The 21,303-nt window shown below is 34.7% G+C and overlaps 1 protein-coding gene across 20 annotated transcripts in view; it reads left to right on the top strand.

Annotated features, from left to right (window-relative positions):
• LOC149806412 (uncharacterized) overlaps nucleotides 1-21,303 on the top strand; it is a 229,104-nt gene that overhangs the window by 132,721 nt on the left and 75,080 nt on the right. For 5 of the 20 annotated variants that reach the window (XR_016420199.1, XR_016420198.1, XR_016420193.1 and 2 more), the window contains exon 1: nucleotides 14,621-14,710. The exons of 10 other annotated variants lie outside the window; for them this stretch is intronic. The gene's annotated coding sequence lies outside the window, so the exon portion shown is untranslated. Of the gene's footprint in view, nucleotides 1-14,579; nucleotides 14,711-21,303 lie in introns of those variants that run through there. 5 more of the 20 variants (XR_016420196.1, XR_016420194.1, XR_016420182.1 and 2 more) reach the window with 2 other exon arrangements.

The raw sequence follows: 21,303 nt of genomic DNA, 5'->3' as shown, positions 1-21,303 counted from the left end.
TTTTCAGATTAAATCCTTATATATTCCAAAATCTTATTCTAGGAATAGATAGGGCTTCCAGACCAATACATGATTCAACCAAGATAGCGCCAGTCCTCACAATAACACAAACAAAAGCAACAAAACATAAACATATTCTACAATCGCAGGATGAAATGACTCTGGCAAAGTCACTACGCATTCTTAACAAGCAATGAGACAAGGGACGGAAACACACCAGTGGCACAAAATGTTCCAATGGGTGGGGAGTACAGACCAAAGCTCCAAGCCAAGGGAAAATGGAAACCAGGCCTAAAGGCCAACCCAGGCCAAGGGAAGGGAGTACGTAATATTCCCAAAGCTTACGGGATAAGGAACCTAAAACAATATGATGAGCAAAAAAAAGCAACCCTGCAAAATTCATATACTATTTATATTATTATTTATCTAAAACAAATAAACATCATCACTGCATGGGTGGACAGGGAAACACATACAAGACACATTTAGAAAAACAGGGTATCACTTCTAAGTCCTAAACAGCAAGACATGCTATGAAAGGGCTAAGAGGTGTCAACAAATCTATAGCAGGGGTCTCAAACTCAAACCACCTTGAGGGCTGTATAAGTGAATTTTCGATGGACCAAGGGCTGCAACACCTTTGTTATCTCTCATGACACCTTGTGATACCAATCATTTTTCAGGCCTCAGGATATGGCTTGGCGGCCTGTGTGTTTGAGGCCCCTGATCTATAGGGTGCAGTTATTAAATAGCATCCCAAACTTCTATGTACTGTTATGAAAGGAAATTTACACTTTATCAAGTGACACAATATAATAGTATATATTGGTAATCTGTACAAGTCCTGGTTTTCTCTAACCCTACCCATCACTTGAGAAATTGTCTGCTTGAAGCAAAGGTCTCTGACCCTACCCCCACCTCACCCCTGCCCACCCTGTTAGTTTAGGAGTTCCATGTATAGTGGCTTAGCTGTCAGATCCAATTGTAGAATGCACAGACCCAGATCTGTCATTGCATCATGTGCCAGCAAGTCAAAAGAATAGAAAATATATCCAGATCTGCTGGTATATGATGTGATGGCAGATCAGGGTCTATGTTGCTTGCAGTTGGACTGAACTCATAAGCAGGTGTAGAGTATATTGACTGGATATTTCCATTTGTATTCAAGATACTTTTGTTGAAAGTGGACATTTTTAGAATCAAATTAGAAACATGGCATTGAAGATTGATGGTCAAAATTCCTCCATCTCCATTGAAATTCAAAACTCTCTCAAAACCCCTGCTATCCCAGGATGAAATAATTAAACCATTAAACAGCAATTATCTTATCCCTTTGAAGGTCTAGCACCAAGGATTTGCATATCAGCATCTGCAGGGCAGAAAGGGAGGGAGTTGTTTAGAAGTGGTACCTTCATACATTTTTCCCATTAATTAGGCCATCATGTATACTCACTTGTAACACATGCCCCCTCTGTTCAAGTTTATTCATACAAGACCTACCACTACATTTACTGTAATTGCATTTTAAATTTTATTATGCACCTGTCTAATTAAATCATGTCATAAATATTGTATGTCACTCCACACACGATGTGGCATAACACCTAACAAAATTATAGGTGTCCATGTAAAGTTGTTTTTTTTAAATAAAAAAACTTATGAGTAGATCTCAAAATTCAAACTTGGAGAAGATAACAAATGAAAATTTTTGGATCATGTACAGTTATGCCATCCACCACACTTTGTTTAATTCATAAATACCCATGTAATATCTGTGTAGGGAAGTTTGCCATATCGTAACATTTGTTAGGACAGTCATGCCTGCATTATTTTCAGTGGTATAGTCTGAGATCTATCAGTGAAATCTGGCAGTATACTCAGTGAATAATAATAATAATAATAATAATAATAATAATAATAATAATAATAATAATAATATAAATAATAATAATGCTTTATTTATAGAGGGTGACTCATTAGTCAAGGACTATGCTCCCATGAGGCCCCCAAGGAGAGTATAACAATGCACATTATATGAGGATAGAAATAATTACTGTTTATTTTAACATGTTTAGTATTAAAATAATAAATTCTATTATCTATTAGAAACACATACATGCTCATATCTCTTCTTAACACATTAACCCCTGGAGGTTTTTGTTGTTTTCGCCTGAAATTCAAGTAGGAAACACATTTTGAAAGCTATTTTTCATTGGCTATTTGGCTCATGCATGAGCAGAAGGGTAAAAGTTGGATTTTTTTTTTTGTGCTAAACGGAACCATTATTTTTGTATCGAGACCACTCTTTATTCCAAATGCCCATCATATCCTACTTTTTTGCAAAGGTTCATCTGTCTGTTTGCAGTTCATACTGGTTTGCCTTAGATCTGAGACCACAAAGTTTAAAATCCGAACACAAAATCAGATCCTGACCACAAGCCAATTTTGGGTAGAAAAAAATAAGGTCCAAAAAGTGATTTTTTCCCACAGTATTTTGTAGTGCAACTAGAAATTCAAGATTATTTAGTATCATTGTAGAGCTACATCTGTCTACCTTTCTATAATACCACCCACTTTAGTGTATCATGCATGACCATGACGCTACACAGCTCGGCAGTAGGCTACTACCTCCTGCCACGTTAACTTGTCGCTAGGGGTTAATGTGTTAAATACTCATATATTTTGAGCAGATTTTACATGTAGTGGAAGCTTGTTCCACAGAACTGTACCAGTGTATTGGAGGCTCCTTGTAAATTGTTCTCTTCTTGGTTTTGATACTAGAAGGATTCCATGCGATATTGATCTCAACTGGTATTGTGTTGAAAAAGGCCTGGATAAGTCCTGAAAAATTACCACTCATTATACTTAATGATATGCTTTAGTGACTTTGTTATTACTGGTGCAGCAATTTTAAGGATTTGTGGACCAATACCATCCAATCCAGAGAATTTATTAATATTCACCTTAATTAGCGTATCAAAAACATTAGCTTCACTAACATTAGCTATTGGAAAATAATTATCATCAGGAATTTTAATTGGGGAATTATCATCAGGAATTTTAATTGGGGCATGCTTGTCTAAGGCTGCATTGAACATGGGATACCATGTCTAAGGTAGTGTTTGACCTCAGCTATACTGCAGACTGACTGGAAGGGTTTGCAAACTGAATCATTTAAGAACATTTCCTCTTCAAACTGTTTAAAGTCCCTGTATTGTATTTCAATGTATTGACCATTTTTAGATGATTTCGGAACATGTATAGTTATACAGACTGGGTAGTGGTCACTCAGTACAAACACTGGTACATTAATTTCACTTATGTTTTCAGGTTTATTAGTATAGACATGATCAGTGATAGTAGCACTTTTATCTGCTACTATAGTTGGGGTGTTAATTAATTGAGTAAAGTTGTAAGTTTCAAAGTTACTTATCCATGTTAATGGTGGAGTTTTCATGTGGTCAATTTTAAAATCACCTAATATGATAGTTTCTGAATCTTCCTTTAGTAATGCTTTTTCATTGAAATCATCTGGCAATATACTCACTGAAATCTGGCAATATTAAAATCTGGTAATATACTAAGTGAAATCTGATAATATACTTTGCAGCAGAGTAAATCCTGGGAGCTATGAGTTTATGATATCCATATGCATTGATGCAAAAGGAGAACAGACTGTCTTTTGAATTCACATCTGTACAGAGTATAAATTGCAGATTGTATGGAATACTTAGATTCTCCTTTATTGCACTCAACCTCCAGGTTTACTTTGACTGGATTTTGTTTTGAACACTTTTATTTTTTAAATCACCAGGAACCATCTTAGCATAAATTTATTTTTTGTTCTTTGAGAATATGAATGAGATGATTCAAAATTCTGAAATATAACAGGTTAGGGCAGTGTATGCAACACATTTAGTGCATGCTGGGTGTAGCTTTAGCCTTTCTGATCCTCATCATCATTTAAATTATAGACGTTTTCGCCCATACGGGCATGTATATCTGTCCTTTCTGATTGTGACTTACGTATAGATATATATGGGAGACTTAACTGGCACAGATGATTGTACCCCTCCCATTGGTAGGATAAGGATGTACTCTTCTGTACATTGTATAGCCATGACATATGGTGGTCTCTGTGGCATGTAGGTAGATAATGGTAATACTTGTCAATAATTAATTGAACACATTCACACATTTACCATCTGACATAGCTGTGGGTGTGTTTCCCCAACCAACCACCACACTCCACCACCAACAAATCAGTCACATGGGTACTTATTTTTAAATGATGAGTACTTAATTTTAAATGATTTGATTTTGCTTTAATTGTAGAAAAATATTTGGCCAGAATTACAATGTAAAGGTTACAATCCATCTCACTCTTTTGTGCATTATGCAGATTTCATGAAGTCTGAGGCGTTTTAGTTAGCACAGTACCTCAAGACTTTTCACCAATAGATTTCATTCCTGTGCACCAACTTAACTTAATACAGGACATATTTAAATGAAGTATGTTGTGTTCGTCTTAATCCATGAGAAAAAAGCCTTCTCCTAGTGAAATAATTTGTGTGATGGTCACAAATCATTGTTACCCAGAATTTCTGTCCCATATAGAACCAAAGTTTTAATGGGCCGCTTTCAATTCAGTTTCACATAAGAATCGGAGTTCCATTGGACAGATTTCTATTTATTCCACATAAATGTTAAAGTTGTTAGTTTTCAATTCAGTTTCACATAAAAACCAAATTTCTGTTGGACAGCATTCAATTCAGTTCCAAATAACAAAGTTCCATTGGACAAATTTCTATTTATTCCATATAAACACTAAAGTTGTTAGCTTTCATTTAAATTCCATAAAAGAACCAAAATTTTGTTGGACAGATTTCAAAGAAATTTGGTATGTATATACTGCTTAACCCAAAAGAAATAGATTTAAGGTCAAGGTCACTGTTATTAATAATAATTTCTATATTTTTTGCACAGTGTTAGGTTATGGTGGGCAATTAAATTTAGTTGCCTTTCCCTTTTTTAAAAGAAGAATCTTATTCATTTGGGAATAGGCAACGTGAAATGAAAGTCAAGCTAAGGTTGCTAAAATTAAATTTACTGTTATACTTTATTTGTATACAGTTAATTTTAATTTAGAGACAACATCGTTAAAGCATTTGATCTGACATTCATGAGAGTGCCATGCACCTATTCTAGATGCTTAGTACAACATGATTCATATAAATAAATGATGGCTGCAAATGTATAACGGCTGTTACAAATTCTAGAACCATCCATCCTTTTAGATGCCACTGCTTCAGTGGCCTTGTGGTTAGAGCGTCCACTTCGGATGCGAAGGTCATGGGTTCAAACCCCGGCCGAGTCATACCAAAGACTTATAAAATTGGTACTTACAGCTGACTCGCTAGACACTCAGCATTAAGAGTTTAGTGTTAGGACTGGTCGGCCTGGTGTCAGGATAATGTGACTGGGTGGGACATGATGCTACATGTCAGGATAATGTAACTGGGTGGGACATCATGCTACATGTCAGGATAATGTAACTGGGTGGGACATCATGCTACATGTCAGGATAATGTAACTGGGTGGGACATCATGCTACATGTCAGGATAATGTAACTGGGTGGGACATCATGCTACATGTCAGGATAATGTAACTGGGTGGGACATCATGCTACATGTCTGGATAATGTAACTGGGTGGGACATCATGCTACATGTCAGGATAATGTAACTGGGTGGGACATCATGCTACATGTCTGGATAATGTGACTGGGTGGGACATCATGCTACGTGTCTGCTGCATGATGCCCCAGTGCTAGACCTCATTATAAGCTGCCACATCATAGCGATATGACTGAATTTTTTTTAAAGCTAAATTAATCACACACACACACATACACCTTATGGTTGCCTGTGTTTAAATCATACTGTGTGTACTCGCTAATAAGTGGAGTCAAACTGCGAACAAAGATCCTGATCTGCTGTAACATAATGAGCTTGCAGATTAAGGTCTATGTTGCTATATTGATTACTCCTAAGAAACTGAGCAAACCCAGATCTGCCAGCACATTGTGTGCCCTTAGATCTGGGTCTGTGCAGTTTGCAGTTGGACTCGTTTTATAAGTGATTTACAGTGTTCTATCAGTCTAAGGCACACAGATCACTTTAATTTGCTTTATTCTTTTTCTCTATTTTTGGTATTTTATAATTTAAATCGGATTGATTACTTTGTAAAAACTTTTCTTTCTGCCTAACATTCTATACATAAGGATGTTCTGTTGTATTCATACATGTCTTGAGCACTTTTTATAAACTTAATGACTGCTCCAGTGGCCTATTTGTTAGAACATCCGCCTTGGATGCAGAAGGTCGCAGGTTGGAACCCCAGATGAGTCATTCCAAAGACTTCCAAAAATGATACTTACAGCTGCCTCGCTAAGCACTCAGCATTAAGAGGTTAGTGTTAGGACTGGTCAGCCTGGCGTCAGTATAGTGTGACTGGATGGGACATCATGCTACATGTCTGTGGCATGATGTCCCAGTGCAAGACATCAGTATAAACTGCCATACTGCAGACATCATAATGATATGACTGAAAAATTGTTAAAGCTATGTTAAAAACCCAAATCGCACACACAAACACACTTAATCTTGTGATCTAATGTGCCATAATACCTAGGTATACAAGCTGTTATTTTAAGATCCATTTTAGACTTGCTGTATAGTTTTCAGATTTTGTTTTGTTGTACTTTCAACAATCGGAAAATTTGACTTCTTTTTCATTTTTAATAAAATAAATTCATAATTATATACAGTAGTATTTCTATTCTTTTAAATGCAAGTAACACTAACAGAAAATACAATAGTATGTGGAGAATACTGGGTATGAAATTCCCGTTTATGAAACAATGTAAACCCCACTGGACATTCCCCAGCCTGAATTCCAATTCATTACATCACAAAATTGGTCTCATTTAATTGTATCTTTTAAAGGGCGTATTGAAAAATATGTCAACTAATCTCCTTTTATCGGTCAAGAAATTCGCGTTCTTGTATCATTTCAGTAACATGACAATAAATGATGATTTAGCTTATGACTTAACATGGCAAAAACATTTCATTTTTGGTCTGCCAGTTATATCACTGGATTTTTCCAAGAGGTATTGGGTGTTTGAGGTCAAATTTGAAATGGGTTAGTTTGTATTGTTCATTTCAAAATGGATACATTTAAACAATTATTATTATCAGAATGTACTTTATTTCTTGAGACAGGAAAGAGTTGGTCATTTCCATAACATTTATTTTCATAACAACACTGTTTGACAACCATTATTTAAAAGACCCCAAAAGTTATTGCTCAGAATAATTTGGAAAAAAACAGTAAGGTCACCTGAATGCAAAATCATCTGTTTGTACAAAATTAGTATTGCCAAAGGTGCAATTCCTTGTGGGTAAATGATATCATACATAATTTATAAAACACAGGAGAAGGGCCAGCTGCCTACACACCCATATGCTAATATTTCCTATATATTAGTCCAAGTTGTAGGAACATTTCCCCCATGTTGACCCTTGTAACATGATGCTGTCATACCTGTCATAAATTAATAGCCCTCCAAGGGCTATGGGTAATTAGATAAGTAGACCCTAAGCATGGTTGATTGACATGTCAGAAAGATCTGTAGTCTCTTGTAACAAATGGTCAGTAGGAATTGCTCTTGTACCACCAATGACATTCACTATGACCAAGTATTATCTTAATATGTGTCAAGTGTGTGTGTGTGTGTGTGTTTGTTATATCATTGAATTCTTATTAGCAAGGTTCATTGCAGTGATTGTTTACTCTATTCAAATCTGATTTAACATGGTTGTCTTCACTGTTTTTCCCAACCCCCCTCTATCTAGGTTTTGCTTACTTTATTACTCCTAGCAACTGTAAGAGCTGCTATCTATTTATAGAACTGATGTCAATCACCAGATAATGCAAAGCACTGTGTAGAAGCTGTTCAGGGGGAGAATAGCATGAAGTATTACTTAGGAACATGCTGACCTCTAAGCTGTGATTACTGTATCCTGCAAAAATCCAATGTAGTAGTACTCGTGTGTGTGTATGCATGTGCATGTGTGTGTGTGTGTGTTGTATTGTCTTGTTTTTTAAGGGATATCGAAGAATAAACTGTTATATTGACCTCGTACAGGGTATATACCAGTGTACAGGGTTTGTACCAGTGTACAGGGTTTGTACCAGTGTACAGGGTTTGTACCTGACATTCAGCTATGAATTGTTTACACCCAGATTTGTTACTAGAACTTAGTTGATGGGTTTTGCTTGAAATCAGAAGTTGAACAGTGCACACCCCAACCAGTGGAGCATTATATCATGACAAATCTGGGCTACACAGTATGGCTGCCAATTGTATGCACTTGATCCTCAAGTAATTATTACATAAATATTTAATTTTACAGAGATGAGCTGTCATTTGATGTTTAATTTGTATTTGTGCATGACATTATTGAACTTTCTGATATTGATATTCTATGATGCTTCAGATTAAACTGATAAAGCTCAGATTATTTAAGATTCCAGTCACATATCTGAGTCAGAGAAAGAACATTTGGCCATGTAGCCTTGATATAACCCTATGCCTCATCAAACTCATTCTTCTGCCAACTCCAAACAAAATGCATATGCATTTTCAGATGTAACCTCAGTGACAAGTGTATTATTGTTAAAGCCTCTTTTTCATCTCTCACAACTTTATTCTTTTACATGTAGACATTTAGAATTTAATTGGCATATTTGTAACATTAAAACTTGTACACACATACATGTCTGCTTTGATAACTCTTTACTTCATAAAATGGGTCATAAACGTAAGTGAGGATGAGAGATAGTAAGGAAGACTGACATTTTGGTTAAAGCCAGCTGGGTGCAGGGATAGTGTTAGCAACTTGGATTAATACATGAGAATTATTATATCCTTTGTCCTACACAAATATTCATCTAATGGATTTGAATGTTACTGAATGTTTGCCTCCTTCTCAGTATCACCGCTCCGGTGGCCTAGTGGTTAGAGTGTCCACCCCAGATGTGGGAGGTCATGGGTTCGAACCCTGGCCGAATCAAAATCGATAAATAAATCAGCTGAAAAGAAAAAGAAAAAAGAAAAATATGGACATATCTATTAGAACTTAAAAGTTAATTTCAAATGCACCAGTAAACGTTTTGAGAATCGACCTGCTTGTTAGCTCAAGGCATAAACTTTGGCATTGTAACAAGAAATCTGGCTGACCTACACATGGATGTTACTCTGATGTCAGTTTATTTCATTTACAGTGTTGCAGAAAGCTTGATTCAGTTAATCTTGGATTGACCTATGCAATACCTTTACTGGTCATGTCCTCCTTAACTGGACATATCCTCATTTACTGGGCATGTCCTCCTTTTTGATTGCTTAATCTATAGAAATACTGATGCAGATAAACCCACTCTCCAGAGTGTCCTTTCTTTTGAACTTGAAACCTGATAATCCTAGTTAATCTGTTTATTGGTTTAAGTCATTGTCACACAGAACCATTAGGTCTCAAAAAATGTTAAAAATAAATCCATCATTGAAGCTGAATAAGCATTTACAAAGATTCTCATGGAGGCACTGTTGGCCAATACCACGATAGTCAGTTGAATTGTTTTTATTTTAACAGAATGTTTTAATCACATTTAAGATGATTAATTACATTGAAACTGAACTAAAAATAAAACACAAATTTCACTTGATACCTTTTTTAATTAGTATTTATTTCTAAAAGTGTGGCTGCCAGTAGGCTTTATCAACATTTTCACTCGTCAATATTTTGTAGCATATTGTGTTAATTAGTTTGTTTATCAGTTTCTGGTGGTAAGGGGTGGGGGTGGGGCAATGAGTAGGCTGTTTTAAGCAAAATGAACATTGATAATATCTAACCCTTCTAGAAAACACTATCCCCTGATTACTTGAATTTCCTAATGCTTTCCATTGGGATGCACAAAAAATTTATATCTGATAACATTACTACCTCATTCTTGTTTACACCAGTCAGTTTCTCTACACTGATAATAAAAACAAGCCAGCAAGAGCTGATTGTAACCAGGTCATATCAGACATATCTGTTTTGGTAGCTTACCTACTTTTCCTTCAACATCCATCAATGTGGTGATGTCACCTGTAATTTGCTGTATGAATTTGACACCCTTCTCCTATTAGATATATCAGCATTTACTGGGAGGGAGGGAACCATATTGATACCAGATGGGTGGCCCTGGTTGAAAGCAGGGCCAGCTGGATGAGAAATAATATACAAATGTATGTGTTAACTAAACAGAAAATAGGCCATATATCACTAAAGTTTCACTATCTAGTTTGTTCATGAGGTTTGCTGGGATCAGAGGATGGTGATCTGATTTTTGTTGTGTTTTTTGTTGTTGGTGGTGGTGGTGGTTTTAACAACACTTACAACACAGTATTGGCTCTATCAGAGCTAAGTGCCTGTCCCATGGACATGCAAAGGCAGCCATCAGGGCAGGTATTGAATCTGTGACCCTTGGATTAGGAATCCATTGCTGTACCAACAAAGTTACTATAGCCAGTCTGAATGGAGAGGGAATTCCATGGCTACTGTTCATGTGCAGACATATAACTCAATAACTTTAATGAAATAATTATTATCCTGCATCTCACCAAAGCATTTAAATCAATGTCTGTATTTGTTTTCCTTTGTTTTCTTTTTTTAATAACACAGATATTACTGTGAAATTACTTACCAGACAATGCTTCACAAATAAAACCTATGTGATATATATTTTTAGGGAAAGAAGGCATGGTGTACATTACCCCCCTTCAAACCTCACAGCTTGTCTATGCCTATGTCTGTTTACACAACTCTCATCTCCAGGTCTGTCTAGGACCTCTGTAGTTGTATGACATTATTGTTGATCCCAGTCTTAAGTCAAGGGGAAGTAGTATCTAAAGTTCTGTACATCTGTCAAACATTCATTCTGGTGTAGAACATTAAAGCTGTTTGTGATTAAGGAATGAAACTTGGTAAACTTGTATATCATCATTAGAAGGGGTGGTTCATACCACATTGGTGACCCTATCTTAAAAGTCAAGGTCACAGCTAAATGTTTTTTAAGTTTTCCATCACTTCTTCCCTTTGCTTTAAAACTTTAAACCATTTGAGATTAAGGTAAGAAATTGAGCATGCAGATACATCATCACTGTAAGGTGTGTTATTTACCACATTGGGGATCCTATCTTCAAGGTCAAAAGGTCATTCCACATTATTTTAAGTTTCTGTTACACTTTCCCTTATCTCTGTAACTTTGGAGTTGTTTGATATGAAGGTATGTAACCTTGTATACTTATACAACATGGATGCCACATTAAGGTCCTATCTTCAAGATCAAGACAGCAGTGCAATATTCCCTTCCTCTCTTGCCTTTTGACATTAAGGGCTGTAATTTGGTATGTATACTTAGATATTTAATCTTTTGAATATGTGTTGTGAACTACCTGGTTGAAAATTTCAAGGTCAGGATCACAACCCAGTAATGTTTGCATGACACTTCTCAAGCCCATAACCTCAGTGTTGTTCAGGATTAAGCTGCAGCTTAGTACATGCTACATGGTATTTATCATCATTAGCTAAGGTCATGTGCACCAGATTAGGGGGCATATCTTCAAGGTCATTATTATGGAGTTGTACAGTATGTTCAATTTTTCCATTACTCTTTCCTTTCCACTATAATTTTATAACCATTTGAGACGAAAGGAGAAAACTTTAAACAGTGGGTAATTTTACCAGTGAAGTAATGATTCCTACAGATTACAGAATGAATCCAAACAAATGATGAATGCCTTTTGAAAAAATGGAGAGTGGAAATGCAAAACTCATAAAGCAGAATTAAGATTGATGAACAGAATGCATTTCATTAATGGATTTGAAAAGCAGTTATTTATGCCACTAAATTTCTACAGTTGAAAGCTTTGTTAAAATGGCAGTTCAGGATCAGCTTAATTACACTGACTGTTTCATTCCTTACAAACCATGGAAATGTTCTTGTTGTAGCAGATTTAAATCATTGCCAATTAATATGATGACATCATCACCAGTGGTCATATTTGAACAAAACAAAATAAGAAATACAAGTTGCTAATGAATGCCATATATATATATATATATATATATATATATATATACTCATGAGTCCATATAATATGATATCTAACTTTGGTAAATGCATTTATATTTCATTCCAAACAAGTGAATGTGAAAGAAAATAATGGATGAGAGCAGTAAATGCAAAATCTGAATGACAATGATAAATGAAATGCTGATATGAATGGAATCCAAACTGAACACAAATAAAATGCCAGCGAAATGCGGATCCGATAGAGGCAGCTATTTCTTGGTATGTAACTATAAATCATCACTATAAATGTTACGCATACCACTTTTTGGGTCCTGTCTCTTAATTTGGAAATTTGAAGGGCAAATATGACTGAAACTTACATTATTCACCTGTGAATGTGACCTACAAGATGTCAAATTTGGCTTCGTTTGGCACTGCAACACAAGCAGATTATTTAGTATAGAGGCAATAGGAGTTAAGTGCCGTGCCCAAGGACACACCAATGAGTCACCGTTTTTCCTGCCTCCATTAGTTGCCTTTCACAGGAGGGCACATCAAGCCTATTCTGCACCCCAGTGTCGACTGGGTATTCCTTAAGGGAAATGGTGTATGTGTGTGTGATTTATATTTTTAATGTAGCTTTAACAATTTTTCAGTCATATTGCTACGATGTCTGCACTGTGGCAGTTTATAGTGATGTCTAGCACTGGGGCATCATGCCCCAGAGATGTAGCATTATGCCCCACTCTGTCACATTATGCTGACACCAGGTCAACTAGTCCTATCACTAATCTCTTAATGCTGAGTGCCTAGAGAGGCAGCTGTTAGTACCATTTCTATAAGTCTTTGAGTCAGCCAGAGTTTGAAGCCATGACCTCCTGCATCAGAGGCAGACACTCAAACCACTAGGCCACTGGAGCGGATTAAAGGAAATGGATAAATGTTGGCATACTTATACATTGTCAATAAGAGATGTATTGTATTAAATGTTTGGGGTCTTGTCAATAAGAGATGTATTGTATTAAATGTTTGGGGTCTTGTCAATAAGAGATGTATTGTATTAAATGTTTGGGGTCTTGTCAGTAAGAGATGTATTGTATTAAATGTTTGGGGTCTCATCCTTAAAGTTAAAGGTCAGTATTTTAAAGTTTCCTTTGCTTCTGCTTTATATCATAATAAAGCTGTTTGAGATAAAAGAGTAAACCATGATACAAGTATGTTTGATTCCATCTGATGTGTCAGAGTCAAGTTTTATCACCCAAGTCACCAGTACATTTTAAACCCTTTTCTGCACTTTTCCTCCAATGCATTTTGAGATATGGCTGGCAGACATGCTTTCTTTCCTGTCTGCCCAAGAATTTCACAACTCTGTCTTTAAGGACATAGTTTGATTTTATTATACTGAACTTTCATGACCGAGCAATATTAGACAGGGGAGACAAATTTCACAGCGTTTGTTTACTATGATTATGATTATTAATATTAATATTAATATTATTATTATTATTATTATTATTATTATTATTATTATTATTACTCTTATCATTAATTAAGAAGGTTTATTTAATTTTTTAAGCATTTCTTAAGTCTGCATGCAAGACTCTGTTCTTGAATCAGTTTATACGGAAACTAAATAACATTTGACTTCACTGAATGTAAATTTCACTTGTAGATGACATAATGGAGTCTCAAACACTAACAGATAAAGTTGGTATGCAGCTCAGATTTCTTCTATCACATAATCAGTTAAATCACAAAGGTAAAACAGCATGAATTGTACATATTGCCATGGCAACAGTCACACCTGCATCAAGAAAAAGCATCAAAAATGTCCTAAAATGAGACCCATCATTAAAGCTGTCAAAATGTAGGAATAAACAAACGTACCTGTACACTCATTATCATCAATTTTTTGTTAATGGATCCAGTTACAATTACAGTTTTTCTCTGATACTGATTGATCTCTCAGAAATGCATACATCATCTAGAAGGAAACTAGATCAGTCAATCAAGTTCTCCATGGAAGAATAAGGATAATTGGGATTGTATCAAAAGATCACTGACCTTATTTTTAATGAAATCATCCTTATGTTGACACCATTACAAACAGCTGCAAACACAGCAGACAAAGAGCAATTGAATTTTATGTATTATGTATATTTTATATTCATAATTATGTATTGATGGCTATCAAATACACTCATATATTGTATATTCATAGATATTGATAACTTTCAGATACACTTCTAAGAGTTTCTCATATGGTCTCCATTTTTTACTGGTCTTAATTAAGCACTAATTTCAAGCAATCAAGTGTTATCGCACTCCTCCAGGATTGTAATTAGACCTATTTGTGTATTTCCCTGTATGAGATCATGACTATTGTGGCAAAGTGTGTTGACCTACTTACACCCAAGTACTTCATTTGTGTATTGTTTACTGTTATCATAATCACAGTGATCCTTATCAAAGAAAACCAGAAGGAAGTGTGAAACTTACAACCATGTTTGAGGTCACTGTGAAAAAAGTAAGTATGTATGTATGTATGTATGTATGTATGTATGGGATTTAATGGCATATCAGCACCAGCCTGCTGTTAAAAGTTAAGTTCCAAACATGTAACAGTAAAAATCTGAAGATTTTTTTTTTGTTTTACGAAGATGCAAAAATCCATATAATGTAAACATGTAGTTCCACAAGATGAAGTAAAAAAACATTGAAATTCTTGAAAGATATAAATGTATAATGGAACATCAGGACAATCCTGGCAGAATAGTCCTGAGTTAGTTTATGCAAATCCTGGCAGAGTAGTCCTGAGTTAGTTTAGGCAAATCCTGGCAGAATAGCCTGAGTTAGTTTAGGCAAATCCTGGCAGAGTAGTCCTGAGTTAGTTTAGGCAAATCCTGGCAGAATAGTCCTGAGTTAGTTTGGGCAAATAGTCACTTACAAGATGAATCCAGCTGCAAACTGCACAGACCCAGATCTGCTGTTGCATAATGCATTGGTTCACAATTTGTTAGAAGTAATCTGTAGAACTAACAATATAGACCCTAATCTGCATGCACATTATGATACGGCTGATCAGGAACTTTGTTGTTTTGTTTGCAATTGCACCCCACTTTTTAGCAGGTATATAAGGTACTTACCAAGTACTTCCATATATACTCGTGTATAAGCCCTTTCACGTATAAGTCGACCCCCAAACTGAACAGGTATAAACACTAAAAAGTGCATGACCTGCGTACAAGCCAACCTACAACTCCGAAACATCTTAAGATGCACAAGGTAACTTCTAAATGCATTTAGGCAAACCTATATTTTAAAAAAATACATGTATACTTATCTTGAGGTTGGCGTGCATAATTGTTAAAAAGAAATGGTATAAACTTGTTTGAAAAGTAATTTATTTAATTTTCTGTTTTCTTATTGTTTCTGCCTAATTTAGATTTGTATACAATTTGATCAAACAATGACAAGAATTTAGCAATCGCGAATTGCTGTAACACTACCTCTCCCTTTTTAATCGATTATTGTTTGTTTATGCATTATAGCATTGGACATTTTATATCAGTGCACCGGTAATTACGTTTTTACTTTGCTTTGAAATTGTAAATAAAATGTAATCCCAGTATGACAACACAATGAACAAACAATACGGTTTGATGCTAATACCATAAAAGCTGAGTTGTAGTTTTCTTTAATGTAAGTGACCCTACACCATACCTGTCAACTTTGATGCCAGGAGGAAAACAAACTCTCAATTTTTGGGGTCGCTCCATGCCTACGTGCCAATTTCATAATATCTTCCGATTTTTGCAGAGAACTCTCGATTATTACATTATGTCTTTGATTTTCATTTCTTCTAAACAAGAAAAGTCATGTATCACCTTTGAATTATTGTTGTGACTAAATAATTACTTTACTATAAAGAATTTCCTTCTTCACTAAATAGAATGTTAAGTTTAAACATTATTCATGTAAATTAATGATTTCTATTTGCCTCTACAATCAGACAAAAATATAAAAAAATAAACCAGAACAAAAAAGTAAACCACAATAATAAAATCGTTCACAATTAATTTCAGTCCCAAGAATGATCACTATGAATGCTGTAACTTCATATGCTAATGCGCCATTCACACGAAAGAAACTTACACGAGTGAACACCTGGCATTTTTATAGTGTATACCAATGTTAATTACCATCGTTAAATTAAGAGAAGGAATGAAAATACATACCATGCAGCAAATGTGTCTTCAAAAAACTAATTCAGAATACATGTTTTATAATAAACAATACTAAATGCTTTACGGTTTGACAGTAAGGGAATAAGGTCAGATATACAAAGAGGGGAAGATAGTGGCCACAAGTACGGTACCATGAGGCTGGCTATTTTGGTACCTTTAGTTCAACAAAATTGGGAATCCTTTATTTGCCAATCAATTGCTGGTGCTTGCGTAACACACAATAGTGTAGAATATGGTTTCTTTGAATTACAACAGAGGGCCAGTCGTTTTCACAAAATAGTTGCATCGATAAGGATAAACTTTTAATTAGTCGCCATGGCTTTCTTGCTTGTTTGTTTAAGACTAATCTTTAGCTATTGTGCAGTTTGACCACAGCTGACCAGAATGTGAAAATGGGGCACGTTCTGGGGGAAAATAGGGCACTTCACATGGAGAAACGGCAAGTCTTTTTGCGAATTTCACAAATATTGGACCAGGAAGATCGATCAATTTTTAGTGAAAACAAGGCTTTAAAAATGCCACGAAATAGCTCCCGATTTTAGGTCCCAGTCTATTTTTTTATTTATTCAGTCTCCCTACTTAGCTTTTGAAAAGTTCAAAGGTATGCCTTACAAAACTATGGTAATCATACTAATATTATGAAATAAAAGGCAATTACACATCAATGTACTGGTATAGTTACCGGTCAGAATTCCCTCTTATCACAAGCCAGATTCAGGGTTTTAGTGATTAAAGGATCCTGTACTGCTGCCACAAAACGAAAAGCTAATTAGCCAACTATCAACATAGGAGACACCAAAACATCAAGCTTTCCATTGTGTGGCAAGTTATGTTTGTTCAGCTAAAACACAAAACTAAAATTGATTGATTGTTGATCTTAGTTGATCTCTATGAGAATTATAGCCTTTATTATTACTACTCTTTGTGAACTTGTAAATTATGATGGTTATGTGCCATGTACAATTAAACGTGCATACCTTTTTAAAAAAATTACCTCAATTTGTAGGATCGCTTATATCATTGAAAATGAGTACCTCGTGAGCACGTGATTCAATGTAAATGAAATATCTATTAAGGACTAGCTGAAATGTTATCTGGAAGAATGCAATTTGGTCAAAACAATTAAAGCAAAATCTGCATCTAATATGTTTGGAATAGATTTAAGTGACGCTATGTACGCTTTGCACTGTGTAAGTACTGTACATTATAGTTCAGCATGGTCTCCCTGGTAAACTCAACTGGCCCACAAATTATGAAGTCTGTATTTACCTTTATTTAACTTCATGTTGGAGAAATCAGAAAATATGCACATGCAAAATAAAAACAAAATCAATCATAGTACTTTATAACAGCTTAATAATTCTCGTGTCACCAAAAGGTACTTTGTTTACATGCCTATGTCTTAGGACACGGAAAAAAAATTATTGTTTCATGTCCCAAGATTCACAGCCGTTACAGTAGTCAATAAAAAGACCTAAATTGGTCAGGTTTGGACATCGGCCCGCGGATAAGCCAAACCCACCCACCCTTCTTACAGGTCTTTATTTTTTCCAAAATTATTTGGCTTATACTCAAGTATATACGGTAATTGCCAGTTTACCTAGTCATTATTCTCTTTCTCAAATCTCAAATTGGTCTAAATCAAAGTAACGATACGTCCATGTTTAATGGCTATCTCAAGAAAATAAGGATCTATTAAAGAACTTTATTCACATGCTATCAGTTTGTGTAGATATCTCAATATACTGTTAAGGTGAATATATTTGATGTGTTTATTTTTTATTAATGGACAGGGGGTGACTTGGGGGTTACTGTATTTGACAAAGTCAAGGCCTTGGAAGTGCTTGAAAATTAACATGCTTGCTAAAAACTAAGTCCTTATGTTTTAAAAGAAGGTCCAATGTCACTAGTTGCAGCCATGTTGATTATACATAACATAAATAACCCATAAATAACCCATTTTCTAGACTAAATATGTTTACTTAGGGTGTATTCAAGGAAAATATGTACATACTTGAGCTAAAATTTGTTATTGTAGAAGTATATACATTCTGCCACAATTTTTGCATGTTTGATTTTTTATTTATATATATATATATATATATATATATATATATATATATATATATATATATATATATATATATATATATATATATATATATATAATGTTGCAAGAAAACTAGCATAATTACATAGTATTGAACACAATGACACATTAATTGCATGACTGTAAAATGAAAAGTCTCAATTTTTCCTGGTAATGTATGATGAAATTTCACAGAATGATCATGTACTATGAAAATAAAAATGTCATGCTAACACAAGTAAGTATACAAGAAAACAGGGTTAGTCATGTTAATTTCCCAAAAATTGTACCTAAAACTCAACTAAACAATTCTTTTCGTTAAACCTTCATGTGTTCAGCCAGTGCCCCCAATTTTTCATATAAAGTTGATAATTCCCCCTTGAATTTCAAGTTCTAGAATGGACCCTGGCTTAGGAAGATTTCCATCTGTGACATACAGTATTTGTGGTACATTCTCAAGTTGATGAAACAATTTAATTTTATATATTTGAACTTTTTATTTTTCCAAGTGCAACATCTTTGATAAGATTGTGTTTTCTGCTGCCATAAAATTCCATATATGATGCTGAGCTATGGACCGTATATACTGAGATGCATGTCTGATCCAAATTCATCGACCCAGATCTGCAGGTACATTATCAGTGCAGTTTGTTGGGAGCAATATGCAGAACAACCAGCATGACCCTGATCTGCCTATTTATTATGCAATGGCAGATCAGGATCTGTGTTGTTTGCAATTGGTCCCAACTTGCGCACAGGTATAGATGGTACAGTTTCAAACAATTACCATTAATTATGGATTATAATTACATATACCCCAAACAACTCAACTCTTTGGAACAAAGATTTTTATGAAAAGTTTAGAAAACAACAGAATCAATTATAAGAAGATAAGTGTTTGCACCAATATCTGGTAATACTCAATTCATCAATGTAACCATAATTTCCTGCATTTATTTTGGTAACTTTTAAAGAAGATCCTTTCTTCTCCTTATTCAAACAAAATAATTCGAACAATTTTGCAGTCTGTAAATGGTAAGATAACAATTTTTCAGTCTATAAATGGTAAAATAACAATTTTGCAGTCTGTAAATGGTAAGATAACAGTTTTGCAGTCTGTAAATGGTAAGATAACAATTTTGCAGTCTGTAAATGGTAAGATAACAATTTTGCAGTCTGTAAATGGTAAGATAACAGTTTTGCAGCTGTAAATGGTAAGATAACAATTTTGCAGTCTGTAAATGGTAAGATAACAGTTTTGCAGTCTGTAAATGGTAAGATAACAGTTTTTGCAGTCTGTAAATGGTAAGATAACAGTTTTTGCAGTCTGTAAATGGTAAGATAACAGTTTTTGCTCATATTATGCTCAAATTCTACAAACTTTTATTATGTCAAGAAAACTAGTTTTTATGAAAAAAACTATTAAGGTTGGTTTTTGAAATTCCTTTTTTTTTTGTTTCTTTTTGTCATTTTCATAAACTTGTATATTCTAAGAAATGTGTGTGCATATGATAAATAACTTTTAATGAGTAAAGATACAACTTAATTTACATGTGTTGATTATCAGCACAGCAGCAGCATCATTAGAACTGCATGTAACAAAAGCCATCAAGTGTTATGACATTAGGACTACATGTAACAAAAGCCATCAAGTGTTATGACATTAGAACTGCATGTAACAAAAGCCATCAAGTGTTATGACATTAGGACTACATGTAACAAAAGCCATCAAGTGTTATAATCTCATAAACATTAGGACTACATCTAACAACAGCAGTCATGTGTTATGACATCATCAACATAAAAACTACATGAAACAAATGCATTCATGTGTTATGATCTCATCAACATTATAACTACATGTAGCAACAGCAGTCATGTGTCATGACATCATTAGAACTACATGCAACAACAGCAGTTGTGTCATGACGTCATTAGAACTAAACGAAACAACAGCAGTCATGTGTTATGACATTAGAACTACATGCAACAACATCAGTCATATGTTATGACATTAGAACTACATGCAACAACAGCAGTTGTGTCATGACATCATTAGAACTAAATGTAAGAACAGCAGTCATGTGTTATGACATTAGAACTACATGCAGTGACAACAGGCATGTGCTATGACATCATTAGAAATACATGTTACAACAGCAGTGATGTGTTTTGATGTCATGTCATCAACATTAGAACTACATGTAAGAACATCAGTTTTATGTCATGTCATTTGAACTACATTTTAATTTAATCAGTGAATGGCATTTTTAACTTAATCAGTGAATGGCAATTTTAACTTAATCATTGAATTGGATTTTTTAATTAATCAGTGAATGGCAATTTTAACTTAATAGTGATTGGCATTTTTAACTTAATCAGTGAATGACATTTTTAACTTAATCAGTGAATGGCATTTTTAACTTAATCAGTGAATAGCATTTTTTAATTAATCTGTGAATGGCATTTTTAACTTAATCAGTGAAAGGCATTTTTAACTTAATCAGTGAATGACATTTTTAACTTAATCAGTGAATGGCATTTTTAGCTTAATCAGTGAATGGCATTTTAACTTAAACAGTGAATGTGGCCAGGGGCGTATTAACCATCAAGCAGACTAAGCACATGCTTAGGGCACCAGGGCCAAAGGTGGAACCACAAAGTTGAGAAAAGGCTGAAAAGAAAAAAAACAAATGAAGATTTGTCAAAAAAATTTATAAAACTAGTGCAAACTGATCATAATGTTCTGTTTCTTGATCATGGTGCACCCTAGGGTTATCTTCC

The sequence above is a fragment of the Sinohyriopsis cumingii genome, chromosome 1 (assembly GCF_028554795.1).
Source record: "Sinohyriopsis cumingii isolate HCF-2022 chromosome 1, ASM2855479v2, whole genome shotgun sequence".
Lineage (NCBI taxonomy): Eukaryota > Metazoa > Mollusca > Bivalvia > Unionida > Unionidae > Sinohyriopsis > Sinohyriopsis cumingii.
Note: the sequence above shows the minus strand (reverse complement) of the source record. Positions and strands in the feature narration are given on the sequence as shown.